The sequence below is a fragment of the Protopterus annectens genome, chromosome 11.part0, assembly GCF_019279795.1.
Source record: "Protopterus annectens isolate FY-2018-M chromosome 11.part0, PAN1.0, whole genome shotgun sequence".
NCBI classification, from domain to species: domain Eukaryota; kingdom Metazoa; phylum Chordata; order Ceratodontiformes; family Protopteridae; genus Protopterus; species Protopterus annectens.
The window spans coordinates 1,362,688,425-1,362,712,934 of NC_056745.1; the positions used below are offsets into that span (position 1 = coordinate 1,362,688,425).

At 42.8% G+C, this 24,510-nt stretch overlaps 1 protein-coding gene across 1 annotated transcript in view; it reads right to left on the reverse strand.

The window, feature by feature from the left end:
* CHCHD3 (coiled-coil-helix-coiled-coil-helix domain containing 3) overlaps positions 1-24,510 on the reverse strand; it is a 1,651,044-nt gene that overhangs the window by 118,418 nt on the left and 1,508,116 nt on the right. The gene's annotated exons all lie outside the window — the stretch shown is intronic.

The following is a 24,510-nucleotide window of genomic DNA, read 5'->3' on the forward strand; positions in this document are numbered from 1 at the left end:
TACCTCAGTGCCTGTTAGGAAGTAGCGAGTAAAAGCCGACCAACACAATGTCTGTGGAGGAGAGTTTACAGACTGTAAGGCTACTGACTAACTTTGTGAACCATTTTTTTTCTGCCTTCTTCTCTTAAGAGAATATATGCAAGGAAGACATTACCAGGATCATAAAACTCCACGTAATACAGCTTGAAGACTCATACAGTCACACAGAACACAACCAGGATAATGCCATGCTCCCAGAAGAAAACCACTTTTATTATTTTGTGACTGCATTATTCCTTTTTTCTTTCAGTGGTAACCACTGTTAGAGCAAAAAACTGTAACTACTTCAGCTGCATGGAATTACTAGTCATGGCTATGTTTGCACTTTGCTCTGAAATTAGCCTATGGTTCTAATTAACATTTGAACGTTTAATCAAACAGTGCTTGTGGTAATTAATTATGTTTATATCGTCAGAAGAATGCACAAATGCAGTGTTTCTCTACAGGACACACCCTAGCCAACAACACCTACTTTTGAAAGAGACAGACGTACTAATTAAAGAACTCTGGCAACACGCAGCATTAGACATTTATTTATATCTCGGCTTTCATAGATGGGAGCACATGTTGCAAAATCACTATTATACAATGACTAACCATTAACATTCAAAGATGAGCATGCTGATTGGTCAGCCCAACCAGAGTGCCCATTGCAAATCAATCATATACCAATGCAAAAAGTCCGGTCGCCAAGATTTCTTCTATTAATATATGCTATGGAAATTCCACTTTTCTTTAATTTACAAAAACAAGTAAATAAATAATCTTACAAAAACCAGAGATATCAAAAGAATGAGATAGACGGGACAGAGAAATATACAAGGATAATCAGGTACATCATGCAAAACTAGAGAAATCCACATGATTACCTTGTATTTTTCTCTGTCCTGTCGCTCTCATACATTTGAAGTCTCTTGATTTCATTTTTTTTAATTAAAAACAAACAAAAACAATGGAGATCCTCCTTTCACCACTGCTCCCTTTACACAGCACTGGTGTTCTGCGTAAGAATGGGAACGCACGTCCCATATGCATGCGCAGTACATCAAGAAAACCCTAGGATACCAGGGAAAAATGCAGAATAGCAGCACAGCACCGTTACACAAGAACATTATTTAAGAAAAGTAACTAACTTTTTTCTTAAATAATGTCATTGTATGACAGCAATAACCCATAGCTGGGTGTGGGTGATGCTGGATTTACCCACAGTTAGCTTTGTTTGGTCACTCAGGCTTTGCCCTCATGACCAAACCACACTAACAGTGGGTAAATCCAGCATTACCCATATCCTGCGCCATGGGTCATTGCTATGCTAAACTGCATTAAAATTACAATGGGTAGTGAAGTTACCAGGTTAACTAGAAAGCACCCAAAATGTGCTGATCTGAGTGCACAAGCCATAGATACAAGCAAGAGACCGACCTATCACAAAAAGTGCAGAACTGCTTTTTTTAATTATATTCATGCTGTTAAAGTGCCAAATAGAAGCAGACATGTGAGAAAAAACCTTACAAGCAATGCTGTTTTGCAAAGCAGCACATAATAAATTCAGCTGAAAAACAGTGCTCCAATAAAACAGAGACAGCATTTAAAGCTTTTAGCACTGTAGTGCTGTACAAGCAATATGCACATTGCCACAGCAAGATTCCGTAGAACGCTTGCAAAAGCTGTGTTAAAGTACTTTCCATTGAATTGTTCTTGCAAGAAACTGTTGAGCACTGCTTTCCCCAAAAACAGTTGCACTACAGGTATTTTTATGAAGAATGCATTTATGTTAAGTATTAGAACACCTGAAGGGTGGTATTTTTATGAGTAACTCTTTAAAAAGTCTTTCTCACAGAACACCATCTCTAAATAGCCTAAGCTAGGACTCTGACATTAAGTGTAGCGCACAGCTTTACTGTGGTGGAAATCAAGGAAAACGGGAATGCCGAAAGATTTGGCAATGCTCTCCCTGGCAGTCCGGGACATGCCGAAGCATTAAATTTATTCATTGTGGCTGAAATCAGAGTAAACAGGACTAATTTGGAATTGCTTTACATAGTTCCTCCCCAAAGAAAAAGGGAGTATGCTGAAGCATCTTCTCACTGCCTTAAGTTGCACTAGAATTCAAGGTAGTAAAGTACAACAAAACACTGCGGAAAATTTTAAAATATAATCAGCTTCTCTCTGTCCAACTCAATTTCAAATTCAAATCTGTAGTCATCCCTAAAAGCATTCAAGATGTTATTAATATAATTTTATATTCCATATATCAAACATTTAAGTTGGTAGAATACAATGCAAGAATGTGTGTATGATGGTTGTTTTCTTAATGGCTCTGCAGTTGGGACAAGTGACCTAACTTAATTACTCTGTCACTCTTAGTAGCCTTTGTGATGGAACAGAGGAGACAAATGCAGCAAAGAAAGCCAGACCATTATTAAATGACATTTTTTCTGTATGTGAAGTGTTTAGTGTTGGACTACAGGGGAGGAAAATCACTTTTTGGAAAGAAAAACATGACTTTTGGGTGGAGTTCTTTAAAGTCTTGCAGGAACAATACAACAAAATGTACTTAAACACAGCTGTTAAATGCTCATTAACTGCTGTTAGCAGTTAGCAATATTTTCAACTGCCTCTTCTAAGTCAATTCAAGGAAGAGGAATACAACACACTGAGCGCAGCCTGACTCCCAGAACTGACGTAAAATCAAAGGTGTTAACCCTTTTCTGAAAATCAAGGAAGAATAAGTGTGTACAACAAAATACTACTTTACTGGAGTTAGAGAAATAAATTACCTTATCATGAAATGCACATTTATCTGCCAGTGCACACACGGTAAATGCACCCTAGATCAGTTTACCTCCTACTCTGTGATACACACATTAGGTCTCAGGTACTCACAGGACCTACAGCTTCACCATGAAAGCTAAAGATAACAGTTTGCTAGTCTTTCTTGACAGACTGAGGGGTTTGGTGTTACAGCAAGTTACACCCTTCAGAAAAGAGACCTTCTGCAAACAGTGTCATAGGTGCACTTTGGCCTGTGACTCACCTGACAGAGTTCTGGTGATACAGACCACTACCTGATATAACAAGTACTTGGCAAAGGAGCACAATGCCAGAGCAGGAAACAAGGCACTGAAACCAATGCTTGCTGTGGCACTGCAAGCAGCACCCCAAGCAGTAGCGGACTGCATTCCTTGTCTTGTTCGCCAAATTTATGTGCATAACCTCACTTTACTATACCCTTCGCTTCCCACACCTACACTACAGCTTTATATTATGGTCAAACTTTTCTCCCTCTTCAGTTTACTATTCTCAAGTCTGCCTTACATTTCTTCTCTTTAATCTTTCTTTTCTTTGTAAACCTTTCTACCACATCACATATTCAAAATCTCTCTGCTAACCCAAATCCTACTCACCTATCAAACAACTTCCTACATCTAACCTTGTCCCTCCCATATCGTACCAGCTTCTCACACCAGAAGCCTATTTCATCTTTACACATAATCACCTCCCCCCTGACCTCCCCCTTTTTTTCACCTTTCCTCAAACTCCACTCTTCATTCACACTAATTAGTTCTGCTTTCATATTTCCTGCACTATACCTTGATAATGTTAATACTGGTTTTTCCCTCTACTCCTTTCACTACTTGAATCTTGCCTGTTTCTTACTCTGTCTTCTACTTCTTTCATATGTATCCATCAACCCTCTTTTCCCCATTTTGCCCATGGGGTTGAGGTGTCACTTCAACAGTGACAACCAAAAGCCAATGTTCACACGGTCAGGTCTACAACTTTTATATGTAGCCATGTTAAAAAAGCCTTCATAGGTTCATAGATTAGTACTAGGTTAACTGCCCTTGTGGGCCATTATAAGCCTAGCCAATTACCCCATGTGAGAATCAAACCCTGTACATTGTGTCTGTAAGGTAAACATCTTAACCATTATGCCAGCCTCCCACCTGACACATCACAGCCTAACACAACTATAAAATATATACTGTGTATATGCGTTAATGTCATTTTTTTATCCTCCCCCATTTCCAGAATAATATGCTATATGGGTTTTTGCAGTTACTAGCTGTATAACTTATTAATCTATTCAATACTTGTGAAATAAGTTTGTTTGGAACTTTTCACCTCAGGCACTCACTGAAGTTATTAGCTCAGTCAGACTTTTCTGGTGATTACAAGCAAAATGAATTAAAAAAAAATAGTAGAACATGGCTTCACAATCAAACTACTGCTTCTCATTTCACTAACTGTTTAAAAACACTGTGAGGTAAACTCCTGATGGTGCTATCTTGCCCACCACACACACACTACCTACAGAAGAAAACCCTGCACTTGGGTATTACAAAAAGAGACTGATTCAAAAATCACATTCAGCAAAGTGAAATCAATTACCGGCTCTTAAACTTTTTTCACTCCCTACAGCTGTCGACCATTTGTCTCATAGCTACTTACTCTGACATTCATTCCCTTTGGATTGAGAGCCAATCATAGTACAGGCACCACAAAGGTAGTAAATCATGGGATTTTTATTTTCCTGCTATGAACTCCAAGTGTTCTCTTGTGTACCATGCTAGTGCTTGGGGGAGGATCATAGGATCATGCAATGGGTGCAGTGTGAGTTTTCATTTGTTTCCATATAAAGCCTCACAGGCAACTCTGCCTCCTCAAGTAGATTACTCTCACTAAGTTCTTGGCCTCCTCCAGAGACACAATAGCAGGAAGATGCCGCTACCTCCCACATGGGACAAGAGAACAGGCATCAGCTCTTTGTTTCTGCAGCTTACCCAAACCCAAGCTGGACAAGTCACTTTCAGGGATTCGTCTCTCTACCTGATGGATCCAGCAGTAACTGCACTTAAATCTCAATCATAATTTCCTCTCAAAGTCAGCATTCTACAATCATAAACTACACCTACATCGCTATCTCTCTCAGTGCACAAGCACTGGGCTACATACCTGCATTACAGACTTACAAACATACAGGTAAACAAAACACTACCTGAAAAACTACCAAAGCAAATAAGAACCTACAACACATACATTGTAATATAATTCACTACATACACTGAATTTAATCAAGTCTCAAATAAATAACTAAGCAAGCCTGTAGCATAGAGGGATAAAGCTCTTACTGCATCCCAAATGTGCAAGTGGCTGACTTTGGCTCGACCTTCTGTGGATAGAAGGCAGTGCAGGTTTGCTATAATACGTAGGGCATAAGCCCAGCAAATCCCTAGGTGCATGGGCGGTGAGCTGCTTAATCAGGAAGCTGAGCATACATCTGCCACCTGAGGCCAGCAATCACAGAGCCGGCAAAGCTGCTGCAAAGGAGCAGGAGTTTGGACATACTCCACAGCAGCTGTACAGAGGTGTACTACATCCCCTTCTCCTACCCCACATGTAGGTAGGGTTGAACTCCCCTAAGGAGGGTCCACTATACCTGGTGAATGAGGACAGCAGCTGGACGCAGCTGATGGTAAGATGAAGGGCGAAAAAAAAATAAACAATTTTAAATCAGTTAAAATCTCCAAGGAAAACACCAAACCTAATATATAATACATCAAGAAACAGAGATCACAACAATTGCACCAAACACCTGAATCACTCAAAACCCCACCACTAGGGTTGCCACCTTTTCAAATGCCCAAAGTGGGACATTTTTGGTACAAATGTCAGATTTTGCAGGCTTAAACATACCCATAGCCAGTACAAAGGGCAGAACTTCACTTTTTTGCCTAAATAAAAGCTTATTCTTGTAGCATTTTAGTTGCTTATTCTATTTCCACGGTGGTGCAGCGGTAGCATTGTTGCCTCACAGCAATAGGTTCTCCTGTTCGATTCTCGGCTGGAGTGCGGGGACTGCCTTCGGTGTGGAGTCTGCATGTCCTCCCCGCGGTTGGGTGGGCGTTTGAAAGACATGCGTAAATGGGCGTGCCTTAGTTGAAGGTTGAACGTCGAGCTGGCACTTCGGCGTTCGTGAAAATCTACTGCCATTCATTAGCGGACCGGAGTTTTCAAATTCAAACTGATGGTCTAAATAATACAAACAATACCAATGATGCTTAGAAAATAAGAAGTTACGTACTCACCATAACGTTCCATCTGAGTAGGTAGCTTCATTTGTCTGCAACCTGTGGGTCTTGGATCCGATATCGGATCCGAGCCGGCAACTTGTTTCAAGCCAATGGATCTGAGCTCCTAGCTCCTCCCCTCATCCATAATCCCCTGCTAACCCTCCATGACCTCAGATCGAGTTTGCCCCTCAATATATACCCAAAACGGGTATCCAACTAAGATAGATCCAAAGGAGGGGGGGATGGTTGCAGACAAATGAAGCTACCTACTCAGATGGAACGTTATGGTGAGTACATAACTTCTTAATCTGAAGTAGGGAGTTCATTTGTCAGCAACCTGTGGGACAGAGTCTCCAGCTACCTGAACCTTGGGTGGCCATCATGGAAGGATATTGCGAAGCACCACAGAGCCAAAGGATGCTCTCCCTCTAGAAATCACGTCCAGTTTGTAGTGGTTAATAAAGGTATGAGATGAGGTCCAAGTGGCTGCCGAACAAATATCAACCAATGGGACTCTAGACTTGAAGGCCGCAGAAGTAGAGATGGAACAAGTGGAATGTGCGCGACTCCTTCAGGTGCGGGTCTCCCAGAGACTTGGTATGCTAATAGGATACATTGAGAAATCCAGCGTGATAGAGATACTTTTGATATTGCTTTCCCCAAATTAAATTTGGCAAAGGAAACGAACAGCTGGTCGGATTGTCTATGACCAGCTGTTCTAGGAGTATAAAAGCGTAGCTGCCTATGAACATCTAATGAGCGCAGCTTGTACTCTCCTTTATTCTGATATTTAGGGAAGAAAAACGGTAAATTTGTGGATTGATTTATATTGGTTTCTGATGCTATTTTGGGAAGAAAAGAGGGATTGATCCTGAGGTACACTCTGTCCGGGTGAAAGATCAAATAAGGAGGCTTCACAGAAAGAGCTTGAAGCTCCAAAACACTTTTTGCAGAAGTGATGGCTACAAGGAATGCTGTTTTCCAGGACAAGAATTTGAAATCTACTGAAGCAGTGGGTTCAAAAGGTGGAGCAGTCAAGGCTTGAAGAACTAGTGAAAGATCCCACGGTGGTACGGCTTCTTTTATAGGGGGTCTAAGCAAAAAGGTGCCCTTGAGAAAGGTTTTACACAACTTGGCCGACATCAAAAGCCCTGTATCATGTCCCACATGGTAATGTGAGATGACCGCCAATTGCACTTTGACAGTTGAGCAACTAGCGCCTTCCTGAAAAAGTTTGGTTAGGAAGTCTAATATGGACGGAAGAGGAGCCGTAAAGGGATCTAGATTATGATGCTCCGCCAGATGGAGAAACGTTTCCATTTACTGCAGTACACTTTCCTGGTGGAGGGCTTATGCGCTGCCACAAGGATGACTGATGAAGAGATACCGGGAGTCCTAACTAGGAGTGGAACTGGAGCAACCAAGCTGTCAGTTTCAGATTGTCCAGATTTGGGGTCGGTAAGTCCAACGGATGGGAGATTAGATCCGGACTGGGATCCAGAATCCAAGGAGGATTCACTAGGTGAGACCACAGGTAAGGGAACCAAATTTGCCGAGGCCAGAATGGGGCAATGAGGATCATCCTGCTCCCCAACCGCGAGGCTTTCTGTAAGAGTTGCAGCATCATGGGTAGAGGAGGATAGGCATAAAGTAGACTGGGTGGCCAAGCATGCACCAGAGCGTCTCTTGGAGTTTCCCCTGGAGGGGGAATCAGAGTGAAGAAATTGTTGCATTTGGTGTTTGAGGGAGAGGCAAAAAGATCGCAGCAGGGTTGCCCCCATATTGTGAATATCTGCTTCGCTACTAGTGGGTTGAGAGACCACTCATACGGGGTAAGAAGGGTGCGTGTCCGCTAGGATGTTGGTCCGCCCCGGAATGTGCATTGCAATCAGAAAGCGGTTGGTGGAGATCGCCCATTCCCACACTCTCATGGCTTAGCGGCATAGAGGGTAAGATCTGGTTCCCCCCTGTTTGTTGATATACCAGACAACCGACATGTTGTCCGATTGAATTGCAATCGTTCCTATGGGGAGGAGATTCTGAAGTGCTTGCAACGCGTACAGAACCACTCTCATCTCCAGAACGTTGATATGCAGGGAGGTCTCTGTATCGTTCCACGTGCCTTGGACCATCCTGCCTGAATAATGCCCCCCACCTGAGGCGAGAGTCGTCCGTGGTCACCGTGGCGAGAGGGGGAGAGGTGCAGAAGGGACGGCCCATATGGAGGTCCGAAGCATGGAGCCACCATAATAGAGCCCTCCTGCAAGCCTTGCTGATAGCAATGGGGTGAAGAGGAAAGGACAGAAAGGAGCATTGCACTATAAGGGTCCATTGCAGTACCCGCATGTTCAGACGGGCGCATGGAAGAAGCGTTATCGCTGCCGCCATGGAGCCCAGTGCCCTCAGGACCAATTCCGCTGGTGGGGTCTCTGACTGGAGGATAGACCGCACATGGAGTTGCAAATTCCGAAGTCTCTCAGACGTTAGAAAGGCTCGTAGCTCTCTGGTGTCTATTCTGGCTCCTATGAATTCTATGGCTTGTGTCGGGGCCAGAAGGGATTTGTCGGCACTGATGGTGATGCCTAACTGTGGGGCTAGGCAGAGAAAGAAATCTCTGGCTGAGCAAAGTAGATGCCTTGTTGGGGCGGTCAGGAGCCAGTTGTCCAGGTAGGGAAAGACCTGTATTCCCTGGAGTCTCAGGTGGGCCGCAATCACTGCTAATACCTTGGTGAACACCCTAGGGGCTGTGGTGAGGCCAAAGGGAAGGACCCTGAACTGGTAGTGACTGGCTCCCAGCCGGAAGCGGAGGAACCTCCTGGATCATGTGTCCATTAGAATGTGGTAGTACACATCCTTGAGGTCTATAGAGCACATCCAATCGTTCTCCCTTAGAAGGGGGAGAATAGATTGAAGAGTGACCATTTGGAATTTTTCCTTGGTTACCGACAGGTTCAAGCGGGAAAGGTCTAGAATCGTTCTCAAGTCCCCTGTCTTTTTTGGCACCAAAAAGAACCTGGAGTGGAACCCTAATCCGAGCTGGTCTTGGGGGACGGGCTGGATGGCTCTTTTTCTTAGCAGGTGAATTTCTGTGGCTGCGGCCTCCCTCTGATCGGGTGGTACATCGGGGAGGTTCTTGAATTTGGGGACATGAAGTAATGGTATTTTGTACCCTCTGGATATAATTCGAAGCACCCAGCGGTCGGTTGTGATGGACTCCCATGCCGCTAGGTGCTCTGAGAAGCGCCCCCCGACTGCCTCCAGAGTGGAGCAGTCATGCAACCCTTCAGGGCTGCTGCGTGGGCCGTTCAGAGAAAGGTTCTCTGGACCCAAAGTTTCTCGGAGCCCCTCTGCCCCTGGGGCGGCGTTCTCCCTGTCCTCCTCTGCCACGGAAGGACTGGTTGTCCGGAGTGGGTTGGGAATGCTGCGATTTCTGGAACCACATCTTCTTCTGACCCTTTTGGTTCTTCTAAAAGGACCGCTGGGGAGCAGAGAAGTGGACTCCGACGGCAGACAACGTCTTCCCGTCCTTCTCGCTCTGGACAAGTGTCTCGCAAACTGTTTTGCCAAACAGGGCAGAACCATCGAAAGGGGCGTTCGCAAAAGACGCTTTAAAGGGCTCCGCAAAGTCACAATGACAGAGCCAGGCCTGACGTCTCATGACTAGGCCTGCTCCACTAGCCCTAGTGGCTCCATCGGTGGCATGGGACAATAGCCTCATAGAGGTATTTGAAATTGATCTCAGAGTGGCTATTCGGGTGGAGTACAATTGTTTGTCCTCCGCCGACATGGACTCAGGGGGGGAGGCAGTGTATTCTTTGATAAGATCCTGCTGCATCCTGATGACATGTGCCATATAGTTCAGAGACCTTACCGAGAAGGTCGCTGAACTAAAAACTCGCTTCCCTAAGCGGTCCATCGAGCGGGACTCCTTGCTCGGTGGATGGACTGAGGGGCTCTCCTGAGCTAGTTCCCTCTTCGTGGCTGCCGCTGTCAACATGGCATCTACGGGGGGACCCTTGCTCCAGTGCGACCAGTCTGAGGGGGAACTTAGTATTCTGTCCAGGCGTTTTGGTATTGGCTCCACGGTGTCCGGATCCTTCCACGCCCTGGTGGTAATAAGGTCCACCAAGGGGTCAGCCGGACGGGACACCCAAGAGGTAGACGGGCCTGCTTCGAATGCCTCCAGAAACATGGACTCGTCGGAGGAAGACTTGGGGGCAGACCACCCACCGCTGATCCTCAGCATCTCCATGATGTCTCCAAAGGAGACATCCTCAGGGGGTGATCTTGGGGAGCCTTCCCCTTCCTCCAAGTCCGTGTCCTCAGTTAAGGACTCAGGGGAGTCCACGTGCCTCCTCTTGCACTTATGCTTGCGGGGCACTTCCTCGAGGGGGCTGTCCGAGGAGGCCTCGCCAGCAACATCCTGTTCCAATGGAACCATCTGGGACATTGAAGCAGGCTGTCCCTTTGGCCGGGTGATGGAATCCTGGCCCAGCAGTGAGGGAGTGCAGGGTGGAGCCGAGACAAGGGCCGGGGGTCCGGATGCTCTCAACAGAGCCCTCTCCACTACATTGAAAGCCGAGGGGGAACCACTCTCTCTGGGCTCCGAGAGTCGGCTAATACAACAGAAAACTGGCTTTCTGAACATCGTCTGATCCTAAATCCCAAAAAAACAAAAATGCTGTTATTTTCACCAACACCTAGGTCTACTGCTTTCACCTTTACCATAAATTCAAATGATGGCAAATCTCCCCTGACCCCTCTACAAAACTATTAGGTGTCATCATAGACAATAACCTAAAATTCAACCTACATGTTAACCAAACTATCAAAACCATCAATAAAAAAACTAGGGTCACTTTACAGAATAAAAGCCTTCTTAACCCCTCTAGCTAAAACTGCCATAGCTCGCTCTCACCTTCTTTCAACCCTTCTGTATGCATCCCATCTACTCTCAAATTTAAACAAGACTGTCCTTAACAAACTCTCAATTTGCTACAAAGTACAGTTGTGCACCTACCATAAATGTAAATGTTCTAGTGTATTCACTGTTTCAGTCATTACTCTTGGGTTATCCTGCTGGCAGGCTACCCTCAGTCGGCCAGAATTCCAAAGTCTAGGTCCGGCGTCGGTTGCTGTCGCCTCTTCCCTGAAGTCAGTGCGCCAGGGGTATAAAAGATGCAGCCAACGCCATTTTCTTCAGTTTTTCTTGCCCCAGATGTCAGGTGTCCCCAAATTGGTAGGCTGAAAAAATATGCCAATAAAAATACATGCACAAAAATAACATTCCCTTTATCTACAAGAAAATACACCAAATAGGTTGTATAGGACAGAGAAATGCAGAAAAGTCCCAGCAAAGAGAAGGGGGGTGGTGGGTGGGTAACCTGGGCTGCAACAGTGAACACACTCGAACATCTTCATTTATGGTAGGTACACAACTGTACTTTGTTCATCGTGTTTCACTGTTGCAGTTATTACTTTTGGGTTGAATCCCAAAGCTGAGGATGGGTGGCTGGGCTAAATAGGATTAGGAGAGGCTATGAGGCCCTGCAGAACTGCAGTGGCAAAGCCTGCTCTGGACTTAGAGTAAAGAGGTAAGTGGTAGTGCTTTGTGAAAGTGGGTGCTGAACCCCAAGTTGCAGCCTCTAAGATATCTTTGGTTGGTACTCCTCTGAGGAAGGCTGCTGAAGTGGCTGCTGCTCTGGTGGAATGAGGTCTAATGCCCTTAGGCACTGATTTGCCATGTTGAAAATAGCAGAAACAGATGCAATGGCCTATCCATTTAGAAATAGTCTGTTTTGAGATGGCCTTTCCTTGTGATCCTGCAGCATATGACACTAAAAGTTGCTCAGTTTTTCTGAAAGCTTTAGTTCTGTCCAAGTAGAAAATGTAACTTCCTGTGTATGTCCAAAGAATGCAGAATTTTCTCACCCTTGTTCTGTGGATTTGGATAAAAGGTAGGCAAGTGAATGGTTTGGTTGAGGGCCACACTGGATACCACCTTAGGCATGAATGTAGGGTTTGTCCTCAGAGAAACCCTGTCTGGATGAAAAATGATAAAAGGTTCCACAGCCATGAGTGCTTTTAACTCCGATACTCGCCTTGCAGAGGTTATTGCTAGGAGTAGAGCTGTTTTCCAGGATAAACATTTTATATCTGCTGTTGAAGCTGGCTCAAAAGGAGGCAGTGTGAGTTTTTCCAAAACATAATTTAGGTCCCAGGCCGGAACTGGTAGTCTCCTTGGAGGCCTAATGTTTTTGGCCCCTCTGAGGTACTGCCTTATTAAAGGATGAGAAAAGACAGGTGGTTCCATATTGTAATGGGCTGAAATGGCAGACGCATGAATCTTAATTGATGAGAAAGAAAGGCCTTTGTTCACCATCTCAGTTAGGTTTTGTAAAATCTGAGGTATATTTGGTACACACGTGTCAATGCCTTGTCCCTGCTTCCAAGCACATAATCTCTTCCGATTTTCTGGTACTGGGCCTCCTGGCCTCCAAGATAACATCCATAACAGCTTTTGAAAGAGGAGTGTTCTGAATGGTTACATTATTCGCCATGTTGCCAGATTTAAGGTCCTGAGTTGGCTGTGCAGGATCTGATTGTTTTGTTGGATCAGCAAGTGAGAAGTTTGAGGCAATATCCATGCTGGACCTTGAGACAAGCTCTTTAGAACTGGGTACCAGTGCTGGCGTGGCCAGTCAGGTGCAATCAGTATCATTTTTGGCTTCTCTTGTCTGACCTTTAGGAGTACCCTGGGAAGGAGAGGCAGTGGAGGAAAGGAATATGCGGTTAGATTTTTCCAGCTGAAGGATAGGGCGTCCACTTTCCATGCTTGCTTGTGATAAATCCTTGTGCAAAATCTCTGCAATTGGCAGTTGTGAGAGGAGACAAATAGATCTCTGTCTGGGCATCCCCATTTCCTTATTCTCATGCTGAAGCTGAAGACTTGTGGATCCAGTTTCCATTCGTTGGGATCCATGAGGTTTCTGCTTAGTTGGCCTGCCAGAGTATTTGTTTTTCCTGGCAGGAATTGTGCTTGCAGGTGAATTTGAAAAGCCAATGTTGTGTCCCATAAGGTCATTGCTTGTCTGCAGAGAGGGTAGGAATGTGTACCTCCCTGTTTGTTTATGTACCACATGACCGTAGTATTTTCTGTCTTTATCAGAAGTTGTCCTGGATGAAGCAGGTCCTTGAAAGCTGTCAGGGCATTTTGAACAGCTAGCATCTCTTTTTGATTGATGTGAAGATGCATCTGGTTTGCAGGCCATGTGCCCTGAATACATTTTCCTGCCATATCGGCCCCCCAGGCATAATCTGATGCATCCGTTGTCAGTGTCTGTCTGGCTGTGGTACACTGAATGGCAGACCCTTGTTGTGGTGACAGGCTTCTGCCCACCATCGAAACTCCTGTTGCAGGCAGGGAATGAGTGCAGTTACTGTCTCCAGGCTGTGGCAATGCTGAGTCCCAACACTTTTAGATACCATTGTAGTTTCCTCATATGCAGTCTGGCATATGGGATTAATAGAATGCAGGATGCCATGAAACCCAGGGCCTGCAGGATTTTCCTTGCAGATAAGTGGGTTTTTGTTGCCAGTTTCTTGAAGTAAGAAGTCAGTTGCTTTTGTTTGTCTGGCATAAGATAAGCCATCTGGGCAGTTGTATTTAAGCTTGCACACAGGAATATTATCTCTTGAGAGGGCACTAGTTTTGATTTGTTTTCGTTTACTGTGTACCCTAGGCCGGTTAGTAATCTTTTTACAAAACGCCAGATGCTGTAGAAGAATGTCTTTATTCTCTGCTTGAATTATGCAGTCGTCCAAGTAGGGATATATTTGAATTCCTCTTTGTCTGCAAAATGCAATTACTGGTGTTAGGCACTTTGTGAAGACCCTGGGCGCAGTAGATAAGCCAAAGGGCAGTGCAGAGAATTGGTAATGCATTGAGCCAGCTATGAATCTGAGGTATCTTCTGCAAGACTGTCTGATTGGGACATGCAGGTATGCCTCTTTTAGGTCCAAAGTTACAAGCCAAGCCTTCTTGCCCAGCATGGGCAGTAGCTGCTGTAGAGTCAACATCTTGAATTTTAGAACTTCCAGAAACTTTAGTATAGACAGGTCCAGTATTGGCCTCCAGGTTCTGTCCTTCCTGGGTACTAGGAAAAGTCTGGATTAAAATCCTTGCCCCTGCTCTTGTTGTGGTACTTGCTGAATGGCCCTCATGTCCATGAGGGCTGTAATTAGTTTTTGCGCCTCTGTCCATTGATTGTGTGGTAGGTCTGGCATACATTTTGACCTTGGTAGAGTGTGAAAATGGAACCTGTAGCCTCGGGACACTGTTCAGGACCCATTTGTCTTGGGTAATCATTTGCCAATTTGATGAAAAAAGCGCTACTTTTCCCCCTAAGGGGGCTGTCAAAAGATAAGTGCCTGGATCTGGCAGAGGGAAGTCATTGGGAATGTTTCCTGTAAGGTTGTGATTTGTCTTCTCTGCTTTTGGAGGTAGGAGCACCCCATTGTTTAGGCCTGTATGAGCCTTGGGGCGGAGATCTGCCTTTGGGACGCCTGTATCTGCCTCTTTGTGGTCTGTCTGACACTGGAAACAACCAATTTTTAGAAGGCCAGTTCCTGCTAAACCTGGGTGGCTGTATCTGTACGAAATCCTTGACTGTCTGCATGGATTTTGCTTTATCCTCCATTTTTTTCAAAACCTCTTCTGCTTTACTACCAAACAAAGTATCATGCTGCAATGGTGCATCTAATAATTTTGCTTTAACATGATCAGGCAGATTCTGTTCCTTTAACCAAGCATGCCTTCTAATAACAGAACCTGTGATAGCGGCCCTGCACGAGGCCTCCAGTGAATCAAAACCACATTGCAAAGTATGCTTTCCCACTTGTTCAGCTGCATGCAATAAATCTTGCAATTCCTTGTTCTCTGAACATTCAGTATTTGTCAACAATTTCTGTTTAAGCAGTGACATTAAATATTGCTGATATTTAAGCATATGAAACTGACAATTTAAAGCCCTCACAGTCAAGGTAGCAGAAGTGTATACTTGTTTTCCCCCATCTGTCTAGAGCCCTAGAATCCCTATCAGAGGGGACAGGGTGTTTTTGCAGTGGAGGCTTTAACACTTTTGGGACCCTGAGATATACTTTCTGGATCAGCAGCAGGGTTTTTATATAGGAATGTATGAGAATCCGGAATCCTGTAGTATCTGTCTGGCTTAGCAGGTGCAGGGGGTAAAGAGTCAGGGGACAGGCAGGACTCGGAAAATACATCATCTACAATGTCTAAAACAGGTGGAATAACAAGGGGTCTGTGCTGAGAAGTAACAGAAAGTCTCTGAGCCTTTTCTTAGATTCAGAATAATCTTGGCTCTCCCAGTGGAAATGCTCCCTCATGGTATGCAGGGTTTCCCCAAAAGAATAATCCTCAGGAGGAGAGGCTGAAAGAATGGATTCTTCAGCATCAGAATCCTCATAGGGAAGCATAGAATAATCCTGTTCAGAAGAGGAATCAGAGGAAATAGAAAGCTGATCAGAAGAACAATATTCTGTCTTTTGCCTAGGCCTCTTATCAGTTGGGGGATGGGAGTCCCTGATCAAAGTAATTAGGTCTTCGGCCATTTTGAGCATCTGTTTTTTAGGCATGGTAGACTGAGTAGGAGAATGCTGTACTTGTTTCTTTGTCTTTAGAGCTGCTTTAGTCTTTGTCTTGGAAGCTGAAGATGGCTTAATATATAGTTGTGTAGGTCTGAAGACACCCTCAGAAGCCGATGCCTGCTCAGCGGCTCCGGACACATCTGAGGGAAAGATTTCAGAGTGTCCAATACCTTGAGTATCCAGAGGCCCAGTAGGCACCACATGGGAGTCGGAAGCGGCCTGTGGCTCTGAGGTAGCGGGCGCCAGGGGCTGCAAAAGCATCTCACTGAGAAACGGCGAACCGGCAATTGGCCTAGCAGAGGCCTCGTCGTCGGTTTTGGACCTCAGATGCCTATCCTTTTCCTTGTCCTTGTGTTTTTTGTAAACTCCGGTTGTCGGCTGGTGCAACGGCATTATATAATTAAATCTTCGGCGAAAGTAATGAAAAGCAAAATCAAATTGACTCTTACTAGTCCGTTGGTTAAATCTAGCACAAAACTGACAGCTAGCAACGTTGTGATCAGGGCCTAGGTAAGGGATACAGTAAGAGTGAAAATCCTTATGAGGTATTTGCTTCCCAAAAGAAATACAAATGTTAACTTTTTCTGACATCGGTCTGGAGCAAGAAAAAAGTTTCCCCAATGGGGTACTTAGCTTTAATGAAGACTTCGGTTCTGAAATTCGGATTTGAAAATCTCAGGAGTCGGCTGACCGGCACTTGCGAACTGCTTTTGCTTCGGGCACTGCGCGGCAAGAAAGACTGAAGAAAATGGCATCGGATGCATCTTTTATACCCCTGGCGCACTGAGATCAGGGAAGAGGCGACAGCAACCGACGCCGGACCTAGACTTTGGAACTCTGGCCGACTGAGGGTAGCCTGCCAGCAAGATAATCCAAGAGTAATGACTGCAACAGTGAAACACGAACATCCACACTGCCAAGTTTGCCACTGGGCTGCCTTTTAGGACACATCATTGCATCAATCTAAATCAGCTTGAGTGGCTTGAATTACCCAGCCTAGTCCAGTATAACCAACTGATTATGGCCTATAAAATCCTCTATAATCCGGACAATACTCCTGCACTTAAAAATATTATCACCCCCTATAACAATCCTAGACGGCTTCGATCCTCTAACAAATTACTAATTCAGACTAGCAAAATTAATAACACAGCCGGTAACTCTCTCTTTGCAAACTCTGTAAGTAGATCCTGAAACTCTCGTCCAGCTGATATTACCTTACTTTCCACCGTAGGTCAATTTAAAACTAGACTCAAACAACATTTGTCACTTAACTGGCTATGTCAATGTATCAAGCCTGGCTAACTATTTATTTTATTTATTTTATTTTACATTTGTTAACCGGGAAAGTCCGACTGGACGGAGGTCCATTTACAGCGGAGTCCCGGGGAGAAAAGCTCCACTATTACAGCTACATGTTTGGAGGTAAATATACACAATACTAGATATTATTTATAATACAAGATATAAAAAAAAACAATATGAAGAAGTGAATTGTATAAAACTAATGAAAGGACTACATTGTATCAATACAATCATCAGATATATCACATATGATAGCATGATCAGACAAACTTTGCTGATGCAGGACTGAGCATGAGCCCAGGAAGGCACTGTATATCAGTTTTGAGGAGAAATTAGTACTGTAGTATAGAGATAGAAAGCAGGATATAGAGTGGGTCGGAAGTATTTGGGTAGAACAGGAAAGCATTTATGTGATGCAAGGACAGAGCCAGGAATGCAGGAGGTGTGATTTAAGTGATCTCTGAACAGTGAGATAGATGGAGCTGAGGAGATATTCTGGGGGAGATTATTCCATGTCTTTGCTATGGTATGAGCAAATAGAGCTTTTCCTGCAGTATTGTTGGCTTGAGTTATGTGCAGCAGGGTTTTGTTGGATGAGCGGAGTGGACGGTTTGCTGAGTATTGTTTAACTAGTTGGTTCAAGGCTGGAGTCTTGTGGGGATTTTTTAGGATGTTGTAGGTGAGGACAAGTTGGTGGAAACTAACTCTCTCTAGAATGTGTATAAATCTGTTAACCAGCTTACTGTGTAATTTAATTTAATCCCGACTTACGCTCGGGATTAACTCTAACCTGTGGAACTTGTTTAACTTGCTTATTTATGTAATCTCTGCAAATAGTCTGTTTGTAATATGTAATGCTGGTATTATGTAATGCTGTATCTGCTTACCCTTGGGGCTTTTCTCCCTGGGCCTCCGCTGAAAATGGACATGCATCCAGTTGGACTATCCCGGTCAACAAATGTAAAATAAAAATAAATAAATAAAATAAATATACGTTTTATCACCCAAAGACCTCCCACTGCAAGCAAATGTAAAACAAGCACATACTCCATCAAAATGCAAGGTACATCCTAGTACCTAAGATATAAACTCACATGGATGTGCAGGTAAAATCTACTTTATGCAACTATAAATAATTAGAAATGATTGTACATGCACTTAGAAATCTACATAAACATAAATGCCATTATGCAGGATGATGCCACAGGAATATAATTCAAATAAACAATTTAACCATAAACGACGGACGCTGATAGCACAGCACTTCAGTACAGTAATGAGAACAATGGTAAAATATATAAAACCTGTGAATACTGTACAGTACATGCAAGAAATGTTAGTCGTAGAAATATGCAATCCATTAATCTGTGAACACAAAGAAATGATGGGACAATGGTAAGATATATAAAACCTGTGACTACTGTACAGTACATGCAAGAAATGTCAGTCGTAGAAATATGCAATCCATTAATCTGTGAACACAAAGAAATGATGGGACAGTGGTAAGGTATATACAATCTGTGACTACTGTACAGTACATGAAAGAAATGTCAGTCGTAGAACTATGCAATCCATTAATCTGTGAACACAAAGAAATGATGGGACAATGGTAAGGTATATACAATCTGTGAATACTGTACAGTACATGCAAGAAATGTCAGTCGTAGAACTATGCAATCCATTAATCTGTGAACACAAAGAAATGATGGGACAATGGTAAGATATATAAAACCTGTGACTACTGTACAGTACATGCAAGAAATGCCAGTCGTAGAACTATGCAATCCATTAATCTGTGAACACAAAGAAATGATGGGACAATGGTCAGATATATAAAATCTGTGAATACTGTACAGTACGTGCAAGAAATGTTAGTCGTAGAACTATGCAATCTATTAATTTGTGAACACAAAGAAATGATGGGACAATGGTAAGATATATAAAACCTGTGAATACTGTACAGTACATGCAAGAAATGTCAGTCGTAGAAATATGCAATCCATTAATCTGTGAACACAAAGAAATGATGGGACAATGGTCAGATATATAAAATCTGTGAATACTGTACAGTACGTGCAAGAAATGTTAGTCGTAGAACTATGCAATCTATTAATTTGTGAACACAAAGAAATGATGGGACAATGGTAAGATATATAAAACCTGTGAATACTGTACAGTACATGCAAGAAATGTCAGTCGTAGAACTATGCAATCCATTAATCTGTGAACACAAAGAAATGATGGGACAATGGTAAGATATATACAATCTGTGAATACTGTAAAGTACATGCAAGAAATGTTAGTTGTAGAACTATGCAATCCATTAATTTGAGAACACAAAGAAATGATGGGACAATGGTAAGATATATAAAACCTGTGAATACTGTACAGTACATGCAAGAAATGTCAGTCGTAGAACTATGCAATCCATTAATCTGTGAACACAAAGAAATGATGGGACAATGGTAAGATATATACAATCTGTGAATACTGTAAAGTACATGCAAGAAATGTTAGTCGTAGAACTATGCAATCCATTAATCTGTGAACACAAAGAAATGATGGGCAAGTCACCAACGCCATTTGAAACAACAAATAAACCAGTACCTTTCTTCAAAGTGCTGTTAAAACTTAGTATTTATTACAATTATGATGTGTTATACTAAATAATGGCTTAAACAAAATGCTAACATTACAGTAGGAGTGACAGTAAAAATAGACTGCTAGAAGAAGAAGCTCTCTGGCAATCTGCTTAATGCACACTGTGAAAATGAACGCAGCAAAGCAGAAGTCTACATAAATAAACTCATGATATGTTAAGTGGCTTTGTGATATATACTTGTACATTTGTTGTACAACCAAAATTGCTAGTAAAAAGTTTTACTGATACAGCATATGGTTTCAAACGTAATTAACTGTCATGACAACGAAGGCTTTATTTAGTCATGCATTCATGCTTTTTTCAGTCTGAAAGCCCTGAGAGTGTGGTGAAAACTAATTTCACTTTAATAAAATTGATTTATCTGTTTAGTATATGCAGCACAGACATTTTTAAGCCAATATACTTATGTTAAGGTGTGCCTTAATGTAATGTGTTATAGAAACATATGCTAATCTGTGCATTGTAATCTATGTATACACAAACTGTATGCAATTTCTGCACCATGCATCTATTTTACTGAATAAATAGGATCATAGGAGGTTACTAGGCTAATGGCCCTGGGGCTCTTACAAGCCCAGCCAAGAGTTTATCCCCAAAAAGAAACCTCAGTCAGCACCTCTCGCCCCTGTCAATGAGGGACACAGGTGGTACCCCTTGGGACAAATTTGTGGTTTCCCATCCCTCATCAAGGTTGAGGGTCAGGGAGGTGTTCTGTTTGACTTGTATGGGAAGTCTACTCCAGAGACGGGGCAGCCTCTGGGAGACCAACCCGTCTCTCCAGCAGGTTTTGTTGATGTCGCATATTAGATTCAGACCTTTCAGCGGGTAGTGCGTGAGGAGTTAGACTTATGGATATGGAGCATCTTTGGTTGGGCAGGGTCAAAGATTGCCTTGAAGGTGAGACACAGATCACCCCTGAGCAATCTGTACAATACCGAGCAGAGTAACTGTGATTTCAACCTGTCTGTATAGGATAGGTGTTGGAGGCCATGGATTCTCTTTGTCAGGTATTTAAGTGGCCTTTCCAGTTGGTGCAGATGTTTGGAGAGGTACATCCCAAATAGGGTGTTAACACTCAATTTTTGGTCTAATGAGGGAGGAGTATACAATCCCTTTACCTAAGAGATGAACCAAGTAAAAGGCTTTTCTGACCACTGCCGCTACATGATGGTCAAAATGTGAGATTATCAGCCTGAGTGCCCAGGCCTCTCACCACAGAGGTTGTGTGCTTAGGGGGTTGCTGTTGATGTGGTTATCAGTAGGGGTCATGTTTTTGCCAAATGGTACAATACATTTTTTTGTCATTTAGCTTGAGGCCATGACTTTGGAATCCATCATTACTTGCTGTGAGACCCTATTGCATTATGTTAACATCATTTGTGAGTCAATGACAGCATCCAACTTACAGTAGTCTGCAAACTTGGTCAGCCACAGGCCTTTTGTCTTTGCCTGGACCTCTGAGAAATAGATGCCAAACAGTAGGGGTCCCAGGACAGATACAGGTCTGCTATCAGAGGTGGAGGTGCTTATTTTGACTTTGAGGGTCCTGTCAGTGAGCCAGTTGGCCACCTACCTGATGAGATTGGGATTTACGCCAAGTTGTGTTAGCTTTTCAATGATGCCCGAGTGGGAGATTGTGTCAAAGGCCTTGGCCAAGTCAAGGTAAGCTGTATGTACTGACTTTACCTCATCCAGGGCCTTGGTGACAGTCTCAAAGAATTCAACCAGGTAAAACAGGCAAGATCTGCCCTTGACGAATCCGAACTGGGTGGGGTCAAGTGCTTGGAGATTGCCTATGTCCTTGTTTATGAGATCCATAATAATATGCTCCATGGCTTTACAGATCAGACTTGTCAAGCTAATGGGGCGATAGTTTCCAGGGTCAGTGGTAGCACTATCTTTGTGCAAGGAGATGACAATGGCAGTTCTCCACTCTGCTGGAATGAAGCCTGTACTTAGGCTGTGGTTGAATAGGGTGATCAATGGTGAAGCCTTTTCTTGCTGGAGATGGTGCAGAATACATCCTGAGATACTATCAGATCCCATGGAAGCTGTGCTCTTTGCCTTGGATAGGGCCTGTAACATGATCTACGGAGATGTGAGGAGCAGGCCAAGTATTGGGGGTGTCGAAATGTCGTTTGTGGGGCAGGGGTGAAATTTGCGCTGAACCTATCTGGTAGCAGGTTGGCTAAGTCAATAAGATCAGTGTAAGTGGTACTGTTAAGTACTAAATAGGGCTGCAACTGAAGAAAGTCCATATGATTAGTCCACATACTTAGTCATAAACCAAACTCAATTCTGAATGCACCTTCATCTTACTAATGCAAATAAATCCAATAATTATCAACATACAACTAAAAAAACTGACAAAACCGTAACATTAAAAAAAATATACAGAATAACTTATTCAGTCTTTGCTTCAATTCATGAATAGATTTGGAGACGAAAAAGAAAATGTCATATGAAAACAACCTAGAAACAGGGTTCTGTTTAAGGCAAATTACAAAACAAAGCATAAATGCAATACAGTGTGTTACACCACCTCCTTTTTGTACCTATTATTTTAGCAAGCTTCCAACACTACATTCTGCCTCAATTTATAATTTTTGAATGTGTAGGTCAAAGACTTAAACCTTGCATTCCTATAAAACCACAACAACAACAAAAAAACCCTAAACAATGTATTGTCATAAAAAAATAGTAGCAATATTTCAGCATTCATAAACTTTTAGAACTCAAAAAGTAAAATTAAAACTACAAAGAATGAATAAACCCAAGAAAAGTAAACGTGAGTTTGCAATGAGGATGACAACGAACTATTAAGAGTTAAACATGTGCCAAATAGCACTTTAAAATACACAGTATGAGACTTAAAGATCAAATAAGGGTGTTCTAAATTGATTTAGAATACTTAATGCACTCAAAAGACTATGTAGAGATGCGCTTTTTTTTTAACTTTTCTTTGGAGAAAATAACAGAATCTGCTGACAGATCACAGTGCACTTAACATTAAATTACACAAAATCCTTCCCTGGGGCCCTGCCATTTATCTTCACCTTAGTATATAAAACATAACTAAAGGTTTATTTTGTGTGCGTGCATGTGTGTGTGTGTGTGAGAGAGTGAGACGCACAGAGTACAGAGAAAAATAACATTTTCTCTAACAGAGCTCTGCATGCTGCACATTAACTGATATTAAATAAACATAACTGCTGTGAAATAGCTATCTACAGTATGTGGTATAGTCTTGTTCATTTACCAGCTTCTTTATACGTACCAAAAAATTCAAAATGGAACAGCAACAGTACTTTTCCTGATCAATATTAAAATGGCATCTAATATTTATGTTAAAAGATACATTTATTACAAATGCACACTACAGTCACTGCATTTTGATGCACTCCCCAACTACACAACCTTTTTTTTTTTTATGTCCTAGGCCTGCCTATATTCCTACAAGCCTCTTGCAACACACATTAACATGGACATGCAATGCACTGCCTGCTCTTTCGCTTGTCTGACCGTTTAATGCAGAGGATTAACGCTATGAGCTCTAAACAACTTTCAGTCTGCAGATCTGAGAGGGATTCCCTCAGTCTCCAGGTGCATATTATGGGGCTAAGTAGGTCACTTAACCAAACAGTTCTCATATGCATATTGTGAGGCTAAGCAAATTGCTTACCCAAACAGTTCTCCTGAACCTCTCCTTAAAACAGACACTGGTTTCTGGTGGGTTTGCATGGTCAACAAATGTAAATATACCAAAATGTAAGAAAATGTAAGCTTCCCAACTAATTTTTATATACATATACAAAATATATATATATATATATATATATATATATATATATATACACACACACACACACACACACACACACACCAAATATCTTAATGCATTAAATATCTGATGAAAAAGGCATGGATATCACAAATGTGCATTTACCGTCAATGACCATCGATGCCTTTTATAAAACTCCCCAAGCAGGCATTATTGATGGATTTATAAACCTGAATATAAATCCTAATGTTGTACAGTGAATAACTAACCTGTCTGACAGAACTCACATGAATGGAGTCGCAGGTGACACTTTAGATAGCAAAAATTTACCACTGATGTACCACAAGAACAGTACTGGGTCCTCTTTATCTGGTATCTTGTTTCTCACACCTTCAGACTAACATGCTTGGCCTACGTGGTTATCTCAGTCTGTACATGAATGTAAACTGGGTGCTGTTATTCGATCTTCCATTGACTCATAGTTGTGCCAACATGAGTTAGACAATGTTTACCAACTGCTGCAAGGCTAATGGTCTCAAATTACATGTGAAAAAGTGTAGCATAGTTCATTCTAGTTGTTGCGTCTTTCGGCTTTTCCCGGTTAGGGGTCGCCACAGCAGAAATCCGGTCCGCTAATGATTGGCAGTAGATTTTTATATGCCGAGTTGCCAGCCCTGATGCACAACCTTCAAAGAAGGTACGCCCACTCACGCATGTCTCCACATAGAAGACGCTCTAGCTGAGAATCGAACAGAATATTTCTAAATGATGCCATTCAGATGACATGCTACTCTAATATGACACTGTCATTAGATATCTAGGCACTCTTGCTGCTAATTATCATTCAACCATCCTCAGTGATTCTTAGTTAAATGGACAGACTGGCTACCCACGCCTCTGTGGGGATCTGAGTCGAGCCTTTTGAGCCATCAAAAAACCTACTCGCCTGGTCTCTGCATGATCTCCTATTCCTTCGC